The following is a 25,885-nucleotide window of genomic DNA, read 5'->3' as shown; positions in this document are numbered from 1 at the left end:
AAAAGAGGCAACTGCAGTAAAATCACAGATGCGTTGTGTGAGAAGTGTGTGTGTTTTTTTTGCATGCAGAAAACTTGATAATCTGAGCTGTATGTAGTACATTTAAGTGGTGGTCTTCAACCTGTAAAGAATTTCTGAAAAAAGGTGGATCATCATCATTATTCATTTTCCAGTTTTCTAGTTGCAGTCAGGCTATCACATCAGCTGTTGCAATCTCTCTTGATTTAGTGTCAGGCTGGTATCTTCTTTGATCATTCCTGTTATAAATCTTCTCTTGCACAATCCATCCCTCTCTTTGCTGGATGGCCTTATAGGTTGATACTAGGCTATCTGCCCTAGGGCATTTACAAGCCGAGCCAGAGAGTGTTTGGCTTTCGCCACCCTTTTTAGATTAGTTGACTGTGCCTCTGTATAGTAGGTCACAGAAGATAGCCCATTTAAGGTCAGTTTACTGTGCCTCTGTCTAGCAGTGACACAGAAGAGATCCCAGGGGTAAATTTACGATCTCCCATCCAAACGTCAAGATTCTTCTTGAAGAGGGTCATTGAGGGGCTCTGTCTAACATGGATTGGGATTTTGTTCCAGAGTGAGGGGAGCCTCTGGGATATGAATCTGTCCCTCCAACATGTTGTATTTATTTCTGTGCTGAGGTTTAAGTCACTGGAGCATGTATCTCTGATGGACTTGGATTTCTTGAGGTGGAGCATGTCCATTAATTCTGGGTTGGACATGGCTTTATACGTCAGGCACAGGTTGCCTCTGAGTAGGCGATAAGCAACTGAGTAGAGCTGGAGTTTCTTTAGCCTAACATGCGTAGGGCATCTGTTTGAGTCCCTTGATCCTCTTGGTGAGGTACTTTTGGGGTCTTTCTAGTTGTAGCAGGTGTCTGGTAAGGTACATCCCAAATGGGGCATTTTATTCAATTATGGGCCTGATGAGTGATAAGTAGAGGGGCACAGTGACCTCTTTTGATTTAGATGTGAACCCCTTCGTGACAAGGTGAGCTATATAGAATGTCTTTCTAACCACTTTGGTAATGTGATTGTCAAAGGAGAGATTGCAATCTACTTGGGTCCCCAAATCCCTAATTACTACTTCCGTACTTAATGGATTACCACCTATGTGGTAATTTGTGGGCACTTTGTTTTTCCCAAAGGGGATGACTATGCATTTTTTGGCATTTAGCTTTAGGCCATGGCTCTGGCACCAGTTATCCGTCTCTGTGAGACCTTTTTGGAGGATGCTTGTGTCAGCCGGCGAGTCGATTATGGCCCCCAGTTTGCAGTCATCTGCAAACTTTGTCAGCCATAGTCCTCCTGTGTTGGCCTGTACCTCAGAGAAATATATACCGAACAAGAGAGGTCCCAGGACTGAGCCTTGTGGGACGCCACTTGTAACTGGTTTAGAGTCTGACATGGCACCTACAATTCTGACCATGTGGGTTCTATCCCTAAGCCAGTTTGCAACCCATCTTGTGACATAGGGGTTGATATTTAAGTTGGCGAGCTTATTTATGATGCCCGAGTTGGGTATTGTGTCGACGGCTTTTGCAAGGTCAAGGTAGGCTGTGTGGACTACCTTCCCTTCGTCTATGGCCTTGGTGACTGTTTCAAAGAAATCGACCAGGTTCAGGAGGCAAGATCTGCCCTTAACAAAGCCGAATTGGGTAGGATCCAGTGTTTGGAGGTTCCCAATGGTCTTTGTTTATGAGTTCCATGATGATATGCTCCATAGCTTTGCAGACCAGACTAGTTAGGCTAATAGGGCGATAGTTTCCGTGGCCTGTTGTGGCACCACCTTTATGGAGTGGGACCACTGTTGCTGTACGCCATTCTTTGGGTACATATCCTGTTGTAAGGCTGAGACTGAATAGTGATTTTAAGTGAGGGTTCAGTTCTTCTTGGAGCTCATGTAAAACGCAGCCCGGGACACCGTCCAGTCCCATTGATGCTGTGTTTTTTGCTTTTGAGAGGGCAGCTCTCACCTGTGCATCTGTGATGTCAGGGAGGCTACACTCTGTTGGGATAGTCATTTGCTCATTGGGGGGGGGGGGGGTTTGCATTGAACCTGTCTGCCAGGATGTTGGCAATGTCTGTGGGTTCATTGTATTTTTTGTCATTTTGCACCAACTCAGAGCATATCTGGGAGTTTCCACCCAGGTTTCTGACATAACTAAAGAAGGCCTTGTGATTATCTTTAGCGTCTTGTGCAATTTTTCTTTCAAAGCTAGCCTTAGATGATTTTATGAGGGATCATAGTTTCTTGCTAGTACTGATCAGAGTTGCCTTCCCTTTCAGGGATTTTGCTCTAATCATGTAGTAGCTTTCTCCTTCTATTGTGCAGCTTATTTATGGCTGGGGTCCACCAGACAGGTCTCCTTCCTTTGGAGGAGTGTGTCTTGGTTTTATTTGGGATCGCACGATCCATGCATTCCTGTAGGTATCCATAGAACGCGTTTGTAAAGGATTCTGCGGTTTGGGCCATATTTTCTACTGGCCCTGGGGCTTTGAAGGATTCCACCTCGGTTTTGAGAAGTGGGAAGTTTGCTTTTAAGAAGTTTTTGACTGTGGTTTCCTTTGCTGGGGGTGTGGACGGGATATGGATGTTCATAGTGATTAATTTATGGTCAGATCTTACCAATGAGGGGTATACCTCTGGTATGGAACATAGAGTCCTCATGTTGGTGATGATCAGGTCCAATATGTTTTCCCCTCTTGTGGGAATGGTGACCAGTTATTCCATAGCATTTGAGTTTATAAATTCTAGGAACTGTTGGGCTAGGGTGTTGGGGCTTGAGTAGTGCTCCCAGTCTATGTTTGGGTAGTTAGTCACCCAATATAATGGTGTTTGGAGAGACCTTCATATTCTCCAGTGTCTTCAGGAAAGCCGAGTGGGGTTCCTGCGTATGGGAGGGTGGTCTGTAGCAGGCTACAAACTGGAAGGCAGTTTTGCCCACTGTTAGTTGCACATGGATGGTCTCAGATGCTTCGTGCAGTGCCACTAGCCTGGAGGTATGGGCATCTTTGATGAATATGGATACTCCCTCTCCTCTTGTGGTTCGGTCCGAGTTTTGGTGTCAAAAAGCATGGTATGAGGTATAGCCTGGTAGTGCTGGGGTGCTCTCCGGAGCCTTGAACCAGGTTTCTGTTACTGCACAGATATCGATATTCTCCATACTGAGGAGAGCCTCGAGTGCATGCATCTCAAGGTTTAGACTTCTGGCATTGAGCAGCATTACCCTTAGTTTCTTTTTCCATGTGTTGTCTAAGGAGGTGGGTTTGTCTTTTGAGCCTTGCCTAAAAAAGGCACTATGGGAGTGGCAAGAGCCTTGGCCAGTATTCGAAAACCCAGGGGTGATAGGTGCAAGCCGTCCCTAGTGAAGCAACGTGGCTTCTCAAGCATGTCACCCCAGGCTGACAGACACTGGATCCCCTGTGAGTGACACCAATACTTTAGCCAATTGTTGAAATTGATAATTTTGTCTTTATGCTCTGGTATCATTCTTGGTGAGGGTAAGATGCTACTCAAGGTCAGGGTCATACCGGCCTGGGCCACATGATCAGAGAGCTCCTCTATGTCTCTTTTCATGTAATCCAGGGAGGTATGTCTCAGGTCATTCACACCAGCATGGACAATGACGGAGTCATATTTGTACTTGCTTTGGAGTGACCTGAGTGCTTGTGTTATGTGGCGGATCCTGGCACCTGACAGGCAGCTTACAGTGACCTTCTCCTTGTTCAGCCTGGTGAGAGGGACATCAGTGTGCCTGACGATAAGAGTCGCCTATTACAAGTGTATTAGGTGTGTTGTTTAGCCTTAAGGGCTGTGACTGTGTGGCACACTGACTTTGTGAACTATGTGATACGTGGGTATTGTTGTGGGGTAGCGGTTGCTTGGATGTCTGCTTTGGAGGTCTCTGTTGCTTGGGCAGATTTTTATTTAGAGCCTCATAGGTTCATAGGTTGGTACTAGGCTATCAGCCCTAGGGCCTATACAAGCCTAGCCATAATTATTCCCTGGCTATTTCTTCCCACATTATTTACTTTCCTGGACCCCTGTCTAGCAGGGCGACTGACGTGATCCCTGGGGTGAATTTCCTTTCTCCCATCCAATCGTCAAGGTTCCTCTTGAAGAGGTCCAAAGAGGCACTCTGCTTGACATGTATGGGCAATCTATTCCAGAGTCTGGGGAGTCTCTGGGTCAGGAACCTATCCCTCTAGCATGTTTTGTTTATTGTGATGACAAGGTTTAGATCCCTGGAGCGTGTAACTCTGAGGGATTGGGATTTCTTTAAGTGTAGCATGTCCAACAGCTCTGGGTTTGACATGGCCTTGTATGTTAAGCAGAGATCGCTCTGAGTAGACTATATGCACAGAGTATAGCTGGAGTTTTTAAGGCAGTCAGCATAGGGCATCTGCTTTAGGCCTGTGATTCTTTTAGTGAGGTATTTCTGAGGCCTTTCCAGTTGTTGCAGATGTCTTGAGAGGTACATACCAAATGGGGCATTGTATTCTATAATGGGTCGAATGAGGGATGAGTACAGTGGGACAATGACCTCCTTTTTTCTGGATGAAAAGCCCTTCAGAATGAGGTGTGCCACATAGAAGGATTTCCTGACTGTTGTGGCGATGTGGTTATCGAAGGTGAGACCACTGTCCACCTGTGTCCCTAAGTCTCTTATCACACTTTCTGTGTTTAGTGTACTGCCACCTATATGGTAATTCATGGATACATGTTTTTCCCAAAGGGATAACAATACATTTCTTGGCATTGAGCTTGAGCCCATGGCTCTGGCACCAAGCATCTGTTTCTGTAAGGCCCTTTGTAGAGTATCCACATAATTTGGGATTAAATAATGGCTCCCAGTTTGCAGTCATCTGCAAACTTTGTTAGCCAGAGTCCCTTAGTGTTGACCTGTACTTCAGAGAAGTAGATGCCAAACAAGAGCGCCCCAGGACTGAACCCTGAGGTACTCCACTTGTCACTTGTCTGGAGCTGGATTTGGAGTCGGCTACTTTTACAGTGTGGGTTCTATCAGTAAGCCATTTAGCAACCCATTGGGTGACATAGGGATTAATGCCCAACTTAGTAAGTTTATCTATGATTCCAGAGTGGGGATGGTGTCAAAGGCCTTGGCAAGGTCTAGATAGGCTGTGTGGACCACCTTACCCTTGTCCATGGCTCTGGAGACTGATTCAAAGAAGTCAATCAGGTTCAGGAGACAAGATCGGCCCTTCACAAACCCAAACTGGGTGGGGTCCAGTGTTTGAAGGTTGCCAATGTCTTTGTTTATAAGTTCTATGATAATACGCTCCATGGCCTTGCAGATAAGGCTTGTCAGACTGATGGGACGGTAGTTTCCGGGATCCAAGGTGGATCCCCCCTTGTGGATTGGGATAACTGTAGCTCTGCCACTCAGTGGGCACGAAACCTGAGGTGAGGCTATGATTAAACATGACACTTAGGTGAGGTGCCAGTTCATATTGTAGTTCATGTAGTACACAACCCGGGATGTTATCTGGTCCCATGGATGCTGTATTCTTGGCTTTAGAGAGTGCGTTTTGTACCTGTGTGGCCGTTATTACTGGAATTTGGCAATCTTCGGTATTGAGATGGGCCATTTAGGGGTGAGAGGGGTGAAGTTGGCACTGAATCGATCTGCCAGGATATTGGCAATATCCTTTGGATCAGTATATTTAATGCCATTCTGTTTTAGCTCAGCGCAGATCTGAGCATTGCCATTTAGATTCTTGACATAGTTATAGAATGCTTTGTGGTTGTCTTTGGAATCTTTGGCAATTTTATTTTCGTAACTAGCTTTGGAGGATTTTATGAGGCATCTCAGTTTCTTACTGAGGCCAGTAAGGGAGTTTTTTGCATCCTGGGATTTTCCTCTTTTCTGCAAAAGTTTCTTCCTTTTGTTGTAAAGTTTGTTTATGGCAGGGGACCACCAGATTGGCTTCCTTTTTTGGATGAGAGCATTTTGGTTCTACTTGGGATGGCACGATTCATGCATGAGTGGATGTGCTCAGACAGTGCCTTAGTGTAGGATTCAGCAGTTGAACTTTCAGTTCCGCCTGCATGGGTGTTATGAAGTTTGTCACTTCTGACTTGAGTAGCATGAAGTTGGCTTTGGAGAAGTTTTATGGTGGTTTCTTTACTGGGGGTGTGGGGTGGGATGTTAAGGGTGATTAGCTTATGGTCAGACCTGACTAACGAGGGGGTGACCATAGGTATGGAGCATTGATTTCCCATGTTGGTAATGACCAGGTCTAGGATATTGGAGCCCTGGTGGGACTATGGATTAGTTGATCCAGGGCATTGGAATTTATGAATTCCAAGAACCGCTATTAAAGGTGTTGGGACATGAGTAGTTTTCCCAGTTAATGGCAGGGTAGTTAAAATCACCCAGTATTAGGGTATTTGGTTCTATCTTAATATTTTCCAGTATGTTTAGAAAGGTGTAGTGAGAATCTTGGGGTATGGTGGGGGATCTGTAGTAAGCTACAATTTGGATTGCAGTCTTACCTAGTGTTAGTTGCACTTGGAGAATTTCAGACACATTGTGTTGGCCAACTAGCCTGGTGGTGTGAATATCCTTGGTGAATATTGACACTCCTCCACCTTTAGTGTTTCAGTCCTGGTTTGGTAGCCGAAAAGTGTGGTAAGAGTTGTAGCCTCCAAGTATGTTTTTGTGTGTTTGTGTTTGGTTTGCTGTTGCGATAGGTCTATGTGAGACTGGATTTGTGGTGTGTGTGATTACCTTCTCCTCCAGACTGACCGTGCCAGTACTATGTTGAGAGAGCTCTGCCTCCAGTTTGGCTATATAGTTGCATCTCTCACATATATTTGAGCTTGTTGGGAAGAGGAGAGGGTGGTCTGTGTACATAAGGCAGTTGTAACATTGCCTCAAGATTCCCATATTCACCAGCTGGACTGGAGAGTAAGCCTGAAACTGACTTTTGGACATGCCAGAATAGTATAAGGAATTACTTTTTGACTTGATCAAAAAGGACCAATATGGAGCCAAGTACTTAAAGGGGAGTATAAGAGGGTGTAGTGCTTTAGTTTATTAGTGCTTACTTATAAGACACTTATTTTAGCTAAGGCTGGGTTTTAGAAGGAAAATATTTGAGATTTGGAACAGTTCTAAGGGAAAAAGTGAAGAGCAGACTTTGTGGAGCCGGGAACAGGGGCAGGCAGGCTGTTCAGTGTTTACCACTGCCACTGATGAACACAGAGACTTCCCTTTAGCCCAAGCAAGCAATGGCCTCCAGGAAACTTACAAACAGTTCAGAACAGCAAATCTGTAACTGAACTTTTTTTAAATTTCAGAAAGTGGAAAAAAAAGCAAGATTTTTTTTTTTGTTTAAAGATAGCAGAGATACGCAAGTAGCAACAAGTTAGAACAGTGCAATAAATGACCCCACACTTGAGTGCTAGGCCTTGTTTCCTCTTGTCTTCTTTCTACCTGTCTCTCACAAATCTTCACCAGATCTTCTGCTTTTCCTGTATCTGTGCCCAAAACACTGCAGTGTAGTCATTTTTATGTTCTGCTTGATTACACCTTTCTGGCTTTTGCACTAGTCTCACTTCTTTGTCTGTACCACAGTGTGTCTCCTATTTACTGGAATTTTGTTGACTGCATTAAACTAGGAGGATGGACTGTAAAGCATATACCCCACTATGTCATTTAATGTGTAGGACACTGAAAGGACTGAAGTAGTAACTCTTACTAAAACTTACTTTATTAGTAAAACCATTCCTGTTCTAATATTTGTATAAAAATGTGATGTAATTTGAGTGTTATACTAGAAAGCTGATGTTCTTCGTTCCACATTGCTGCAGTCCTTACTATAGGGGTAGTCCGCTGTCCAGTCGGCCCGAATACCAGAGTATATGGCTGACGTCGGTCAGGGCGCATTAGACTGACGTCAGTACGTCAGGGTACTAATGCGCATGACCGACGTCATATCCTCAGTCTTTTTTGACGCATGGTCCGATGCAGAAGCAGTTTTGCGAGTGCAGGTTGGCGTTCTGAAATATTTCCGAAGCCGGAGTTTCAGACCGAATCAGAGTTGGCTAAGTACTCGCTGGGGAACATTTTGGTTTTTCTTGCCTCAGTATTTAACCGGATGTCAGAAAAAGTGAATAACTGTATTTCTTGTGGGAAACAGATACCTCATAGGGATTACCATACCTTGTGTATACCTTGTTTAGGGCCTGAGCACGACGTTGTTGGATGCCGCTCTTGTGCTAGGTTTAACAAACGCACTATTAAGAGACGGTTAGACTGTGCCAGGTTAGTGTTTGGTAAGCTGTAATTATAAAATGCCGCCGGATGCTCCGACGCCCGCTTCGCCCAAGAAGCGCAAGGACAAAACAGCGAAGCCTAGGGTTGATGAACCGCAGTCCCGGACGCCGGTTCTTTAGAAGGCTCAGTGGAGCCAGAGGTTTTGCCAGGAGTTTCTTTGGAGTCTCAGGCAGAGACTTTACTGTTACAGGATGTGCCTTCTCAGGAAGTAGGCCAGGCTGAGGGGCTTCTCAGGTAACTGTTCTTCCCTCTCTTCCCAAGGTAGTTAGAGCCTCTCCTTCTGTTGCCAAAACTTCTTTGAGAGGTAGGCCAAGTTCAGCTTCAGTGGGGGCTTCTCCTAGCATTTCAGGTTCTGTGCCTAAGAAACATATGCTTAAAATGGCAGAAGATTTGATTACTATGATTAGAGGTTCTATGCCCCTCCTGATAAGAGGCCTAGAGTGGAACCGAGTTTGATAGTTTTGAACAGTGTTCAGAGGCTTCTGAGTCTTCATGGAAGATTTGCAGGAGTATCCTCCTTATTCTGATTCTGATGTGGATGATTCCACTCCTACAGCTTCTCCTCCTGAGGATTTCTCATTTTCAGAGACTCTGCATTCCATGAGGGAGCACTTTAAATGGGAAGGCCAGGATTACTCTGATTCCAGGAAAAGGCTTAGGGAATTCTTGTTTTGCCCCAGCATAGGCCCTTAGCTATACCTCCTGTGTTGAATGTGGTGGAAGATGTTTTTGCAGAGGCTTCCCTGAACCCTGATTCTTTGCCTCCTGCTCCTGTTAAACCTGATAGGTACTATAGGGTGCCTGAAGCTCATAAGTATCTTTTAAGAGTCCTAGGGCAGACCCGAAACTGTTTCTCAGGGACCTAAAGGTGTTAAGGCCTCTGTGGTTAAAAACCCTGTTCCCACTGATAAAGAGGCAAGGGCTTTGGATAGATGGGGAAAGAAAGTGTATACTACTTCCACTTTAGCCATGAGGGCGTTGAATTGTCAGTTTCACATGCTTAAATATCAAAATTATCTCCTTTCACAACTGAAATCTAAGGTGGATGCTTTGGCGGAAGGTATTGAGTGTAAAGAGTTGCTGGATTTAGTTCATGTGTCTGAACAAGTGGGTAAGCATTCTTTGCAATGTGGTTTTGATGCTGTACAGGCCTCCTCGAGGGTGGCTGCCACTAATTCTGTTCTTCGCAGGCATGCCTGGTTGAGGGATCAGAATTTAGCTGAGCATGTTAAGACAAGGATTTTGGATGCTCCTTTACAGTCTGATGTGTTGTTTGGTTCGCCTGTGGAAGCAGTTTTAAAGAAAATGGAGGACAAAGCTAAGTCTATGCAAACTGTTAAAGATTTTTGCAGGTGCAGCCACCAAGTTTAGTAGAAATTGGCCTACTAAGGGATGGACATATCCTGCTTATGATTCCCAGTCTAGGGGTAGGTCTAGACGTGGTAGGGGCAGAGCTCAAGGTTCTTTTAGGCCTAGAACAGGGAGTTCACCTGCTCAGACTTCTGGTGAGGGCAGGGGTCAGTCCTTTCGTAAACAGACCCAATGACCTGCCTTTTCAGCTGCCAGTAGATTCTCGCCTGGCAGCTCCTTTAGGAGGAAGACTGTCTCTTTTCAAAGGAAATTGGGATTTAATTACTCAAGACAGATGGGTGTTGGATATCATTCACCACGGTTACAGGTTTTATTTCCATACATTGCCCCCTTTCAAAGGCATGCCAGATGTTCCTCCTCCACAAAGGAAAGAGGCTCACAAGCAAATTTCTCTGTTACTCCAAATAGGGGCCATTCAGCCAGTCCCTGTATCAGAAAGGGGCCTAGGATTTTATTCTCGCCTGTTCCTAGTACCAAAGAAGGGGAACACGTGGAGACCAATTTTGGATTTATCTATCCTCAACACTTATCTGGACATTCCCAAGTTCAAGATGTTGACGTTACAACAGCTTTTACCTCTGCTGGGCAAAGATCACTGGATGGTAACTTTAGATCTCAAGGAAGCTTACCTTCATGTGCCTATAAGACTAAGTTGCAGGAAGTATCTGCGTTTCGAGCTGGAAATTCTCATTATCAGTTCTCTGCATTGCCCTTTGGCTTATCTACTGCCCAGAGTATTCACAAAGGTTCTGGCTCCAGTGATAGCTTACTTCAGGCTAAAAGGAATTCAAATCTATCCTTACTTGGACGACTGCCTGATTCTGGCTCAAGAAAAGGAAGACCTTCTACAGCATCTGGAATATGTTATAGCAGTGCTAAGATGCCTAGGGTATTCTGTGAACGAAATAAAGTCCAGTCTAGTACCCTCTCAAGACATGTGCTTTCTGGGTGTGAGACTGAATACAGCAGCCCAGATGGCCTTTTAACCCCGGACAAACAAAAGAGTTTATCACTTTACTTCCATCAACTATCTCATCAGTCCGTGCTGACTGCAAGGACAGTCCTTCAAGCATTAGGGTTCATGGCATCTTGTATTCTGGTGCTTCCCAATGCCAAACTGCATATGAGGAAGCTACAATGGTATCTCAAAATGTATGGACACAGCACTGCCAGGATTTGGACACTGTCATTCAAATAATACCTTGCCTTCAAAAAAGAATTTTTGTGGTGGGCTCAGGAATGTCACCTAAACAAGGGACTCTCTGTGACCCGGCCAGAGGCGAGTCAGATTTTAACGACAGATGCCTCGGACATTGCTTGGGGAGCTCATCTAAATGGAAAGTGGATACAAGACAAGTGGCCTGCCAGACTACAGCATCTACATATCAACATGAAGGAGATGTTAGCAGTCCAGTTTGCATTAATGGCTTTCAAGGAGTTACTTCTTCCAGGGCAGGTGTTGATTCTAACAGACAACACAACTGTCATGTGGTACATCAACAAGCAAGGGGAACACATTCTTATCCTCTATGCAGGCAAGCAATGATTTTATGGGAGACTGCTAAGCTTGCAACTAACTCTTCAGGCAAGGTTTCTGCCGAGCACAGAACTCCTTAGCAGATGTGTTAAGCAGACAAATCATGGATCCCCACGAGTGGAAACTGGATCTTCATGTATTTCAGAAATTGACAGTGTCATGGGGAACTCCAGACATAGATCTGTTCGCTTCTCCACTAAACCACCAGCTGCCAAAGTTTTGCACAAAGGGGTTTCATCACACAGCTTGGAAAGTGGATGCTCTGTCTTTCAGTTGGAAAAACCTTCATGTGTATGCCTTTCCACCTCTGCCTCTTCTTCCAAAGGTGCTATTAAAAGTCAGACAAGACAAGCCAAGGATGATTTTGATAGCTCCAGATTGGCCTCGGCAACACTGGTACCCACTACTAAGGAGTCTGGTAAGGAAGCCTCCATGGCCTTTACCTTTGATTCCTCATCTGTTATCTCAGAAGGACGGTCATCTGCTCAATGTCAAGCTTCACTCTCTTCATCTAACAGCCTGGCATATTCTGTGTTGAAACACAGCAGGTCTCAACTTCCTCAACAAGTTTTAAATGTGATTATGGAAGCTAGAAGACCTAGTACAAGGAAAGTGTACGGAGAAAAATGGAAAAGATTTTTATTTTGGAGTACAGCAAAGAATTTGGAGATTTCTGAGCCTAATTTGAGTGTGGCTCTTCAATATCTTACTGAGTTATTGGACAAAGGTTTGTCCTTCTCTTCCATTAAGATTCATGCTGCAGCAATTTCAGCTCACTATGATTGTGACCCACCATTGTTTTCGCATCCTTTGTTCAAGCAGTTTCTTAGAGGGGCAAAGAATATAAGACCCCCACGTGCAGCTACTACTCCTGCTTGGGATCTCAATTTTGTGTTGGAAAAACTTACTCTACAACCTTTTGAGCCTGCGGCTACTGCTGAATTGAAATACTTGTCATGGAAGACTGCTTTTCTGTTGGCTATTACTTCTGCAAGAAGGGTGTCTGAGTTGCAGGCCCTTATGGCAGTAGAGCCCTTTTGATTTTCCATAAGGATAGGGTATCATTACGCACTAATCCTTCCTTTATGCCTAAGGTGGTTTCTAGTGTGGCTTTAAACCAAACTATTCATTTGCCTACTTTTTATGCAGACCCCCAAAATAAAGGGGAAAAGATTTTGCACACTTTAGATGTACACAGGCAATTGCGTTATTATTTAAGCAGGACTAAGGATTTTAGGCAGTCTCAGCAGTTGTTTGTTTCTTTTGCTTTGAGTTCGCAGGGCAAGCCTGTGTCAAAACAAACTATTTCTAGGTGGATTGGGTTTTGCATTGCATTTTGTTATTCCCATCATGGCAAGGAGATTCCAGCTGGGATTAGGCCTCATTCCACTAGGGCTACTGCCACTTCAACAGCATTTATAAGGGCGGTGGCAACTAAGCATATTCTGGAGGCAGCTACTTGGAGTTCAGTGCATACTTTCTCTAAGCATTATCACCTTCCTATCTACTCTAAGTCTAGGGCTGGTTTTGCCACAGCTGTTTTGCAAGGCATGTTGTCAGCTCCTACTTCTTTATGATTTGCCAGCCTCCCTTACCTCTGCTTTGGGATTCTACCCAATAGTAAGGACTGCAGCAATGTGGAACTAAGAACATAGTACAGTTTTGTACCTACCATAAATGTAGATGTTCGAGGATCCACATTGCTGCAGTCCAATTTACCCTCCCTCCTTCCCCTCGGTGTTTAGGGGTGGTTGTGTAGGTGAGGTTATATGCTGATATTTTTGTATATATTTTTGTATATATTGTACATATTTTTGGTGCAGGTATTTTGGGCCTTGTCTTTTTAGGGTCTTCTGACATCTGGGGCAAGAAAAGACTGAGGATATGACGTCGGTCATGCGCATTAGTACCCTGACGTACTGACGTCAGTCTAATGCGCCCTGACCGACGTCAGCCATATACTCTGGTATTCGGGCCGACTGGACAGCGGACTACCCCTATAGTAAGGACTGCAGCAATGTGGATCCTCGAACATCTACATTTATGGTAGGTACAAAACTGTACTTTTTGTACTGTGTGCAGTCAGGGGCATTTTAAATGCAAGACTTCTCAGAGACTGCTATATATGTTAAGAAAAAGTATTCTTGGTTTTAACATCTTTGTGTCCAGGCTTTACACTGTTATAAGGTAAGAAGGATGTTATTCATAGTCAGTGTTGCAGTACTGAATCTTTGGTCTTCCTGCCATGCAGACTCCTGCAACTGGCATCATTCTTAACTGAAGGACATCCGTGTAAGGACTTCCATCTGTACCATCTTCAGTTCTTTTTAGTCATACAGTCTGATGTGCTTCACGTGTATTTAGAATGCTTGCATTACATTGGTTGGTTCATTTTTCTAGTGTCTCCTTCCAGCCAGATAAGTACCCTCTTGGGGATTTTCCTCTCTTAATTTAATGTTGAAAGTGGTCAGCACTTGCTTAAAATGCGGAAAGCAAATCCTGCATAAAGATTTCCACTTGTTTTGTTTGTTTTGCTTGGACCTTTAGCATGATGACTCTAATTGTCCTGACTGTGCAAAATTCCATCCGAAAAATGTCAAACTTAAGGCAAGGTGTTAGCCTTTCGTATGGAGTCATCTTTGTCAGTTTCCACAGTGACATTGCAATCCACTGCTACTGCGGGGCCTCTACAAACACCAGCTTCTGATTGGGTCATTCTGAAGAAATGGAACGACAAAAAGACCAAGGACTCTGATGTTTCTGAGAGAGCTCCGTCTCTAGTAGTCAAGTTGACAGAAGTCCCGGGTGAGGCACTTTTGCAGCCCCCTGGTCCAGTGATTCCTAGACCTGGACCCCTTGGTGCAACCTCTTGGGAGGCCACCTTGATTTCCGGCTTGCTTACCACTGTCACCATGACATGGACATAGTTTGGGTATGAGGTCACTCAACAGGTCTTGGCTTCTGACATTTTGCATTGTGGGTTTCGACTGTGACATCCTGTCTACCGAAACCTTGACCAAAGTCTGGTTGGATGACTAATTTCAGGTCATCCCTTCTAAATGGACACCTAAACCAAAGCAAACCACTTCCTTTTCTTTGTTCCTGCTTTCAGCCACTTCTTCTCTGGCTGAAGACCAAGGCGACCTCAAAGCTGCACAGGAATTGGTGGCTCTCGAAATCTGGAGAGCCCTCCCATATCCAGATTCAGACTTGACATCTTCTGCCTCCTTCTGGGAACCTTTCATTTGGGGATGCCCTTCACAGAATGAAGGAGGCTTTCACTTGTGAATTCTCACAAGCTCAGACCCATTTACAGGGAACTGCTACGTTTGCCTATCCCTCCTGTTCAAGTAGTACTGGATGATGATTTTGCAAACATTGCTTTACATCTTAGTTGTTTACCACCTGCTCTTAGGAAACCAGGCAGGTTTTACAAAGTGCTTGAATCTTACAAGAACCTTCACAAAAATCCAAGGGCTGAACCCTCACTATTCTCTCTTGAATCCACAGAAGGTGTACCTAAGGGACCCAGCTACACGTCCATTACCTAATGGTAGGAAAAGTAGATTGTTAGATTGGGGGGGGGGGTGCTTATACCTCTGCCACTATTGCAGTAAGAGCATTGAATTGCCAAATACATATGCTAAAGTACCTTGTAGCTAAGTTAGACTCTGTTACAGATGGAACCTTATCAAAAGAAATTCAGGATACTTGGAGAAACTTCACAAGTCTCCAGGCACTCCTAAAGTGTGCGTGTGATGCCTTCATGCAGAACAGTTGCTGCAGGATCTGTCATCTACAGATGTGCATGGTGCAGTACCCAGCCCCTGTCAGATCTGGTCAATGCTGGAACGACTGGATGTTCCAATAGATATAGAATTTTCTTTTGGGACCTCCAGCTGAACAGGTTTTCGAGAAACCGGATAAGAAGGGAAAGCAAATGAAAATCTGTGAAAAAATTTTATCTGCCTTGCACCCGCAGGTACAGTAGTAATTGCCTCTCAAAACTGTCTTTCCCGCCCAGACAAGAGACTCTGACAATCCAGGAGCTGGCAGTCAGAATGGTCACACAGAACAGAGAGCTCCAAAGTGTCCACCCAGCAAAGAGACCAACCATGGCTGTATTCAACCCAAGCCTCTCAAACCCCTACCCTCCTCCTCCAAACCTCTGGCAAGAAGACTCCTCCTTAACTCAATGGAAAACCATCACCAGGGACCAGTGGGTCCTCCGTATCATAGAAATGAGGTACTACATCCAGTTCAGAGAAGTCCCACTCTTGGCATTCCAAAACCACCATAAGAACAGGTATGTCTCTTACCACCTGTCTGTGGGAACTACTTCACCAAGGATCTATTCAGCCTGTTCCTCCAGGTCAGGAGGGAGAAGGCTCAGGATCTTTCTAGTTCCAAGAAAGGAGGGCTCCTGGAGCCCCATCTTGGACCTTTCAAAACTATAAAGCTTCTCAAGATCCCAAAGTTCACATGCTTACTTTGCAAAAATTGCTTCCCATGATCTTCCAGGATAGTAGACAGTCACAGAAAATGCCTAAGATTTATAGCAGTAGGCTCTCTTCCAGTTCTGTGCCTTGCTATTTGGGCTTTCCACTGCTCCCAGAGTTTTCACAAAATGCTTGGCTCCTCTGATAGCACATTGCAAAATTCTGGGAGTTCATATTTACCCGTATGTAGACTCTCATTCAGAGAAGATTCAGAGCAGAGACCCTAGATTGCTTTCAGAAGGTAGGTCTCAACTTAAATCCTTTAAATGTCACAAACTTTTCCTCAAATGGGGTCAACCTCATTGCGATCTTTTCGCGCCTCCTTCGAACGCAAAGTGCAGCGACTACTTCGCTCTAATTCCCCCACCCGGGGAATCCCCCCACCTGGGGAATCCCGCAGAGACGCTCTGGTGCATGTTTGGCCACCCGGTCTACTTTATGCTTACCCTCCTCTGCCCCTGATACTGAAATTTTTACAGAAAGCCAGACTGTTGGGGAGCAGAATAATCCTCATTGCCCCATTCTGGCCTCGTCAAGCGTGGTTCCCTTTTCTATGGTCTCATCTAGTGAATCCCCCATGGATTCTAGATCCCATTCCGAATCTGATCTCTCGCCCATCAGGCCCGTCAACCCCGAATCTGGACAACCTCAAGCTCACAGCTTGGTTGATCCAGTTCTAGTGATAGCTAGGACTCCCGGTATCTCGTCCCTTGTCAAGGCTATTCTCGTAGCCGCCATCTACTAGAAGAATCTAGAATAGTAAATGGAAGCGTTTCTTTATTTGGGTGAAGCATCGGAACTTAGATCGCTTTACAGCTCCGTTGCCAACAGTACTAGATTTTCTGTCAGGGTTATTCGACCAAGGTGCTAGCCCTTCTACGGTCAAAGTCCAGTTGGCGCAATCTCTCATTATCATGTTGGCAGTGATCTCGGCCGTTTGACTTTGTCCAAATTATGTAAGACCTTCTTAAAAGGCACTTTCCTACTAAGACCTCCGGTAAAAGATGTAGTCCCTCCTTGGGATTTAACTCTCGTACTTCAGTCTCTAATAGCTCCTCCCTTTGAGCCTGCAACTTCGGTGGATCTGAAATACGTATCTTGGAAGACGGCCTAAATACTTATCTTGGAAGACGGCCTTACTTGTTGCCATAACTTCGGCCAGAAGGGTCTCGGAGCTTCAAGTCCTTTGCGCCAAGCCACCGTATTTGATTTTCCACAAAGATAGTCTCACTCAGGACCAACCCCTCCTTTCTCCCCAAAATTGCATCGGAGTCTAATATCAACCAATCTATTAATTTACCAGTCTTCTTCCCAAATTATCAGAACAAAGGTGAATACAAGTTGCACTCTCTAGATGTACATAGGCAACTATGATTCTATTTGCACAGGACAGCTGATCACAGGAAATCAGACCAACTTTTTGTATCATTTGCCAAGTCCTCTTTGGGGAAAACCTGTATCAAGTCACATTGTCCAGATGGATTTCCCAATGTATTCTTTTGGCATATGAGAGTTCGGGCCGGCCTGCACCTCAAGGAGTTCATGCCCATTCTACTCTATTGATTTCTACCTCTGCGGCTTTTCGATCTAGGGTGTCATTGGATGACATTTGTTCAGCAGCCACTTGGGCTTCATCTCATACATTTATAAATCATTACAAGTTGGATATTGTTTCCAGAGGGAGAGCATCCTTTGGCTCTGCAGTGCTCAGGAACATCCTTCCATGAGGACCTCCCAAGAATCAGGTAGCTGGGGGACTCTGTCCCATAGGTTGATGGACAAATGAAGTTAACTACTTCAGATTTAGAAGTTATGTACTTACCATAACGTTCCATCTGAGTAGGTAAACTTTTCATTTGTCAGCAACCGTCCCTCCCTCCGTCCCCCTAACCTATATGGATGTTCGAAGGACTCCTGCTGTCATGGCGGATTGTTTCCAGGTTAGAGCAGGAAGGTGGTTCTTGGTATCGTATGGTTTATGGATAAGCAAACTCGATCTGAGGTCAGGAAGGGATAGCAGGGGATTATGGGTAAGGGGGAGGAGCTTGGAGTTCAGATCTTAGCTGTTGGAAACTGCCGGCTCGGATCCGATATGGATCCGATAACTTATAGGTTGCTGACAAATGAAGTTTACCTACTCAGATGGAACGTTATGGTAAGTACATAACTTCTAAATGTGATAGTGTTCAATCTCGCCGTTTGTTCTTACACATGGGGTTCGGAGCCGATCCTCGGCTCCGTGCCGGCCTCTTGCAAGCTCTGCATCGAGAAGAAGCTCGAGACAATCTAATACCCACAATCCCCCTCTGCCTTTACCTCAGATCTAGTTTGCCGCTGCTGCATACGCATCGTTGGGAGCTAGCTCGAGAGTTTCTAAGCTAAGATATAACTTTTTTGTTGTATTTTATTAAGGATTCTAGTCTAGTTGATATTATCAGTATTAACAAGTGTGATTGTGTTGTGGTTCCGTTAATTCTTTGGTACCGTTAACCTTATTTTTCGGTATTTTTGTATCGGGGCCTACACCCTTCATATCTTACCATATTGAGACAAATTTTTACCGGATTTGACAATTACCGATTGTGACTAACTTTTTCGGATTTGACTGTGTTTTTCTGGAGTTGTCTTTTATTCTACAATGTCTGAGAAGGTAAAGTCTGGTTTCAAGCGTTGTCAGTGTGGCCAGAAAATGTCGGTCACTGACAACCATAGTTCCTGCGTCTACTGCCTTGGCCCTCTCCACTTACAAGAGGATTGCTCCATCTGTCACTCTTTTAGTGGGAGGGTCATGACAGATAGGCGCAGGAAACTGATGGACAGAGGTCTATTGAAACCGGCTTTCCAAGAGGCTTTGGATGCTTCTGACCAGGCATCGAAGTCCTCTAAGGAATCGAAGACGGCGGAGCCTAAGTCATCGGCTCCGAGCTCTTCTTCAAAGGTTAGATCACCGGTTCCACAGACTTCGGGGCCGAGTGTTTAACTGGTATCGGTTCCTGAGCCTCGAGTCTTGGAACCGTGATGGAGCTCCTCCTTCGGCCATATTGAGGTCGGCTCCGTCTTTGGTTCCTTCTTCCTCCAAACTTTCGGATGTCGATGTGGATCGCGTGGTGCAGAAGTTGTTGGAGCATTCGGCCCTCTCTAAACGTATTTCGGTTTCCACCCAGTTGGTGTCGAAACTTGAAGGCCTTCCTGTATCTCCATCCATTCCTCCTCCGAGACCGATTCAGTCTTTGGAGCCGGAAGAGGCTGATCTGCTGATTGTGGAGCCCTCGGGTCCAGAACCGTTTTTCTCGGTCTGTTCTCCTCACTCGACTCCGGACCCGTACCGAGTCTCTGAGCCGACGGTCTGTTCTTGGTTCCGGGCCGAGAGTCGAACCGACGGTCGGTTCGACTCTCCCTCGGGCCTCGCACGGATCGATTCGCCCGCCTCGGGTCGAGGCCTTCGGTGCCCGTGTCGGGGATTCTTTGATGCCTGGCCAGAAGCATTTTTTGCTACTGTTATTATTCTGTGTACATAGTTGGTATACACATATACTTTTATATGTGTCTGTTTATATATGTATAGGTGTATAGCATGAATGTGCTATTATGTAGATTGGTTTGCTTGCAAACTAGATCTGAGGTAAAGGCAGAGGGGGATTGTGGGTATTAGATTGTCTCGAGCTTCTTCTCGATGCAGAGCTTGCAAGAGGCCGGCACGGAGCCGAGGATCGGCTCCGAACCCCATGTGTAAGAACAAAGGCGAGATGAACACTCCACATGGAACGTTATGGTAAGGACATAACTTCTATTTTTCGAGTTTCAGAAACGAAGTCTTCAACTAAAGGTAAGTACTCCGTTGGGGAAACTTTTTTTTTTTGCTCCTTACCATTGTCAGTAAAAGTTAATAATTGCATTACTTGTGGAAAGCAAATACCTCCTAAAGGTTTTCATTCATACTGTATTCCTTGCCTAGGCCCTGACCACAACGTACCTTGCTGTCGGTTTTGTGCTTTATTTAATCAGCGCACTATCTGTCATCGGTATATTTTTGCCTCTAAATATTTCGGTTCTCTGTTTAATTATCCAGAAATGCATTCGGTTAGGGATTCCTAAAAAATGCAAAGGTAAAGACAGGCTGCCAAGGTCCAAAACTGCCGACGACGCTTCTCCTAAGCCAGTCACCAGTTAGCCAGTACTCAGTGAGGCGCTTTCACAGCCCCTGATGCCCACTAATTCTGATTCGCAGGCCTCTACTGAGACACATTCGGAGTCCGGTATGCCGCGAGATGCTTCAACTATGGAACCTGCGGATGTCTCTACCTTGGATGGGTCCGGAGCCGCTGTGCAGGCACCGGCTTCTGAGAGTGTATTCAGGCCTACGGACTTGCATATTAAATCGATGCCTCCTTCATTACTTAGGCCTAAATCTCGATCCATGTAAAAAAAAAAAACGACGTCCAGGCCACATGTTCAGGCCTTTATGCCTAAAAAACAAATAAGAATGGCTGAAGATCTAATAACTCTAATCAGGGGTAGCCAACCCCCCCCCCCTTCTAAGAGGCCTAGGACTGAGGTTGATTATGAATCTTCTGATCAGGATTCTGTTTTTTTCTGACTCTTCTGATGACCTGGATTTGTCCTTACCTACTTATGAGGATTCTGGTGCAGAGGACTCTATTCCCTCTGCTTTCCCTCCTGAGGTTTTTTCTTTTGGGGAAACCTTACATTCTGTAAGGGAGCATTTCCACTGGGAAAGCCAGGATTATTCTGATTCAGAAAAGAGGCTTAGGGATTTCCTTCTCCTACTTCAGCATAGGCCTTTAGCTATTCCTCCTGTACTAGACATAGTTGATGATGCTTTCTTGGAATCTAGTTTGGCCCCTGATTCCTTGCTACCCGCTCCCAGAAAACCTGACAGATACTACAGGGTCCCTGAGTCCCACAAGTTCCTTTTCAAAAATCCTATTGCAGATCCAGAGACTACTTCACAGGGGCCCAAGGGCATTAAGTCTTCTACTGTTAAAAATCCTACCCCTTCTGATAGAGACTCCAGGGCGCTGAATAGATGGGGCAAGAAGGTTTACACTTCTGCAACCTTGGCCATTAGGGCTTTAAACTGCTATTTTCATATGTTAAAATATCAGCAACATGTTATTGGACTGCATAAACAGAAAATTATGTTGATTCCTGACTGTGTGGAAAATAAAGAATTACAGGATTTAATGCATTCTGCCAAACAAGTTGGAAAACATACTTTGCAATGTGGTTTTAATTCATCAGAGGCCTCTTGCAGGGCTGCTGTTACTGGGTCTGTGCTCAGAAGGCATGCTTTGCTTAAGGAGCAATCTTTGCCTGATCATGTTAAAGCTAAATTGTTGGATGCTCCTTTAAATCAGGACCGCCTGTTTGGCAAATAAGGCTGAGGAAGTTTTTAAAAAGATGGAAGATAAAGCTAAATCTATGCAAACTGTTAAAGATTTTTTACATGTTCAGCCTCCTAAATTTAGTAGGCACTGGCCCTCTAAGAATTGGTCCTTTCCAGCCCCTTCCAGGTCTTCTCAAGCCAAACCCAGTCACAGCAAAAACACCAGGTTTCAGTCCCAGGGGACTCACAGAACTAAGCAGTGAGGGGCCTCCACTTCCAAGCCTGGGAATAATAAGACCCCCCCCCCTATTGTAAACTATATCAATGACTTCCTTTTAAAATTTCCAAGCACTTATCATCTGACTGCCCCTTTGGGGAGAAAGATTGCTCTTCATGCAAAGAATTGGGAACTCGTTACCCAGGACAAATGGGTTTTAAATATAGTGTCCCAGGGATACAGATTTCACTTCCACACGTTGCCAAAACCAAGTGGGTGGCTGAACCTACCCCCAAATCAGTGGGCAGAGGCCCAAAAACAAGTACTTTCTCTCAAGCATGGGGGTTATTCACCTGGTACCAGAACAGGAAAAGGGACAAGGTTTCTACTCGAGACTTTTCCTGGTACCCAGGAAAGATAATTCATGGCATCCTATCCTGGACCTGTCTATTGTAAACACCTTTTTGGAGATTCCAAATTTCAAGATGCTGACTCTTCACCAATTACTTCTTCTGCTAGGCAAAGATGCCTGGTTGGCAACACTAGATTTAAAAGAGGCATACCTGCACATCCCAGTCAGGGAATCTTGCATAAGATACCTACACTTCAAAGCAGGCTACACGCACTATCAGTTTTAAGCACTGCCCTTTGGCTTATCTACTGCACCCGGGGTATTCACAAAGTGCCTAGCTCCAGTTATTGCATTTTGCAGGCAAAGAAATATTCATATATACCCATACCTGGATGATTGTCTAATTCAGGCAGAAAGCCAGGACATACTTTTGAATCATCTGGCCTTTGTAAAAAGGGTTCTAACTTGTCTGGGGTACACCATAATCGAAAATAAATCGCAACTGGTATATTCCTGGGAGCAAGCTTGAATATAACTTCCCAGATGGCTTACCTCATGCCAGAAAAGCAAATTCATTTGACAACTTACTTCAAACAAGTGGCCACAAAAACCCTGCTATCTGCAAGACAAATATTGCAAGCCTTGGTGTTTATGGCTTCCTGCATTCTTCTAATTCCATATGCAAGACTGCATATGAGGGAATTACAGTGGTATCTAAAAAGCCTATGGTGTCCACATTCTCAAAACCTAGAAACAATGATTCCTATCATAACTTGCCTACTCGTGGAGTTCCTTGGGTGGGCAGAGGCCTGTCACCAAAACAAGGGACTACCTTTCACATCACCCCCCTGCCGCCCAAACCCTAACAACAGATGCATCAGACTATGCATGGGGGGGGGGGGCGCACCTGGCAGGGAAGTGCATTCAGGGCAAATGGAACCCAAGTCAAATGCACCTGCATATCAATCAAAAAGAAATGCTAGCTGTACAGAATGCTCTGACGGCCTTTAAGGACCACATTCTTCCAGGACAACTAATGGTAAAGATGGACAACACCACTGTTATGTGGAACATAAGCAGGGGGGGGTACAAATTCTTACCCCCTCTGCAGACTAGCCATGGCATTGTGGAACACTGCCTTGAGCTACCAAGTGCACCTGCAAGCTCAGTTCTTGCCAGGAAAATTAAATACACCGGCAGACGGACTAAGCAGAAACCTCATGGACCCACACGAGTGGAAACTGGACCCAAGGATTTTCAACATGGTGACAAGCAAATGGGCGAGCCCAGAGATAGACATGATGTTCATCGTGTTACACTGCTGCAGTCATTACACTAGGGTTATCCTGCCATCAGGCGGTCCCGCAGTCGGTCAGAGTTCCAAAGTCTTGGTCCGGCGTCGGTTGCTGTCGATTCTTCCCTGACGTCAGTGCGCCGGGGGTATATAAGATGCATCCGATGCCATTTTCTTCAGTCTTTCTTGCCATGCGGTGCCCGAAGCAGAAGCAGTTCGCAAGTGCTGGTTGGCCGACTCCTGAGATTTTCTAAGTCGAATTTCAGATCCGAAGTCTTCAATAAAGCTAAGTACCCAGTTGGGGAAACTTTTTTTCTTGCCTCAGACTGATGTCAGAAAAAGTTAATAATTGTATTTCTTGTGGGAAGCAAATACCTCCATAAGGACTTCCACTCTTAAATGTATTCCATGCCTAGGCCCTGATCACGACATCACTAGTTGTCGGTTTTGTGCTAGATTTAACAAACGCACTATAAAAAGACGTTTTGATTTTGCTTTGCACTACTTTGGCCAAAGGTTCAGTTATACTATGCCGTCGGATCAACAGACGACCTCTATACCCAAAAAACGCAAAGACAAGGATAAAGACAGGCATCCAAGGTCCAAAACCAACGACAAAACCTCTTCTAGGCCAGTCGCCGGTTCTCAGTGAGGCGCTTTCGCAGCCCCTGACACCCGCTACCTCAGAGCCACAGGCCGCTTCCGACTCCCACGTGGAGACAACTAGGCCTCTGGAAACTCAAGGTATTGGGTCTACGGAAACTAATTCCTCAGATGGGTCCGGAGCCGCTGAGCAGGCATCGGCTTCTGAGGGTGTTTTCAGACCTTCACAACTTACCATTAAAACAACAGCCAAGACAAAGGTACCATTAAAGACAAAGAAACAAGTACAGCATTCTCCTGGACAGTCCTCCATGCCTAAGAAATAGATGCTTACAATGGCCAAAGATCTCATTTCTCTAATCAGGGGTTCCCACCCCCCTCCTGAGAAAAGGCCTAGGCAGGATACAGACTATGATTCCTCTGATCAGGTTTCCATTTCCTCCGATTCCTCTTCAGACCAGGGATACTCTCTACCCCCCTATGAGGACTCTGATGCCAAAGAATCTATCCCTTCAGCCTCTCCTCCTGAGGATTATTCTTTCGGGGAAGCTTTACATACCATGAGGGAGCATTTGCATTGGGAAAGTCAGGATTACTCAGGATCCAAGAAAAGGCTCAGGGATTTCCTTTTATTGCCTCAGCACAGGCCCCTTGCTATTCTGCCTGTGCTAGATATTGTGGATGATGTGTTCTCCGAATCCAGCCTATCTCCTGATTCTTTGCCCCCTGCTCCAGCCAAGCCAGATAGGTATTATAGAGTCCCTGACTCTCACAAGTTTCTTTACAAAAACCCTTCTGCTGATCCAGAAACTATTTCCCAGGGTCCAACTTTTTATCCAAACCCCCAGAATAAAGGGGAGAAACTTCTGCATTCTTTGGACATACATAGGCAGCTACGTTTCTACTTGGACAAAACAAAAGCTTTCAGGAAAACTGAGCAACTGTTTGTAGCATATGCTGCAGGATCACAGGGCAAGGCTATCTCAAAGCAGACTATATCCAAATGGATAGGACACTGTATTCGTTACTGCTCCACACAGCATGGAAAATCAGTCCCAATAACATTAGGCCACATTCCACCAGGGCAACAGCCACTTCAACAGCCTTTCTCAGAGGAGTACCTACCAAGGAAATTTTGGAGGCTGCAACTTGGAGTTCAGTGCACACCTTTACCAAGCATTACCACCTGCCTCTTTACTCTAAATCCAGAGCGAGATTTGCCACTGCAGTTCTGCAGGGCCTCATAGCCAATCCTAACTCTTTATAGACCAGCCACCTAACCTTAGCTTTGGGATTCTACCCAAGTGTAATGACTGCAGCAGTGTAACACGATGAACATAGCACAGTTTTGTACCTACCATAAATGTAGATGTTCGAGTGTTCACACTGCTGCAGTAAAAGTTACCCTCCCTCCATCCCATCTGAACTAGCTGGACTTGTCTATACCTTTCTATCCTATACAACCTTTGTGGTTTATTTGCTTGTAACTGAAGGTATTGTTTTTATTTTATATGTATATTTTTTATTAGCAATATGTATTGCCTACCTACTTGGGGGCACCTGACATCTGGGGTAAGAAAAACTGAAGAAAATGCCGTCGGATGCATCTTGTATACCCCTGGTGCACTGACGTCAGGGAAGAAGCGACAGCATCCGATGCCGGACCAAGACTTTGGAACTCTGGCCGACTGCGGGACCGCCTGACGGCAGGATAACCCTAGTGTAATGACTGTGTGAACACTCGAACATCTACATTTATGGTAGGTACAAAACTGTACTTTTGCCTCTCCCCAGAGCTACCAATTGGATAAATTTTGTACAAGGACTCCCCACAAACAAGCCTGGAAAGTGGATGCTCTGTCCTTCAGCTGGAAAAACCTATCCGTCTATGCCTTCCCCCCTCTGCCTGTGCTCTCCAAAGTACCACTAAAAGTCAAACAGGACAAACCAAGGATGATTTTGATTGCTCCAGACTGGCCGTGCCAACATTGGTACCCCTCCTGCCCAGTGTGTCATGGTTATCTCCAAGGCACCTGCCTCAGACTCCTTCCCTGCTGTCTCAGCAGGAGAACCAGATTCTGCACCCTCAGCTTCCAACACCGAACCTTGCAGCGTGGCTAATTACTTAGTCTCTCTTTTACCATCCCTCAGCAAACCTGTGATGGATATCATCTTAGAGGCAAAGAGGCCTAGTACTAGAAAATCTTATGCTGAAAAATGGAAAAGATTCTGTGCCTGGAACCAATCTCAAGGGATGAGCATAGCCGCGCCCAATTTACCTCAGATTTTACAATACTTAACGGAGATGCTTCACAAGGGCCTGTCTTTTTCCTCCATTAAAATCCACACCT

General features: G+C 45.2%; 1 protein-coding gene across 6 annotated transcripts in view; it reads left to right on the top strand.

Moving 5' to 3' along the window:
* The window catches only part of EPN1 (epsin 1), a 1,407,891-nt gene that overhangs the window by 247,811 nt on the left and 1,134,195 nt on the right, over positions 1-25,885 (top strand). The gene's annotated exons all lie outside the window — the stretch shown is intronic.

This window comes from Protopterus annectens, chromosome 1.part1 (assembly GCF_019279795.1).
Source record: "Protopterus annectens isolate FY-2018-M chromosome 1.part1, PAN1.0, whole genome shotgun sequence".
Lineage (NCBI taxonomy): Eukaryota > Metazoa > Chordata > Ceratodontiformes > Protopteridae > Protopterus > Protopterus annectens.
Note: the sequence above shows the minus strand (reverse complement) of the source record. Positions and strands in the feature narration are given on the sequence as shown.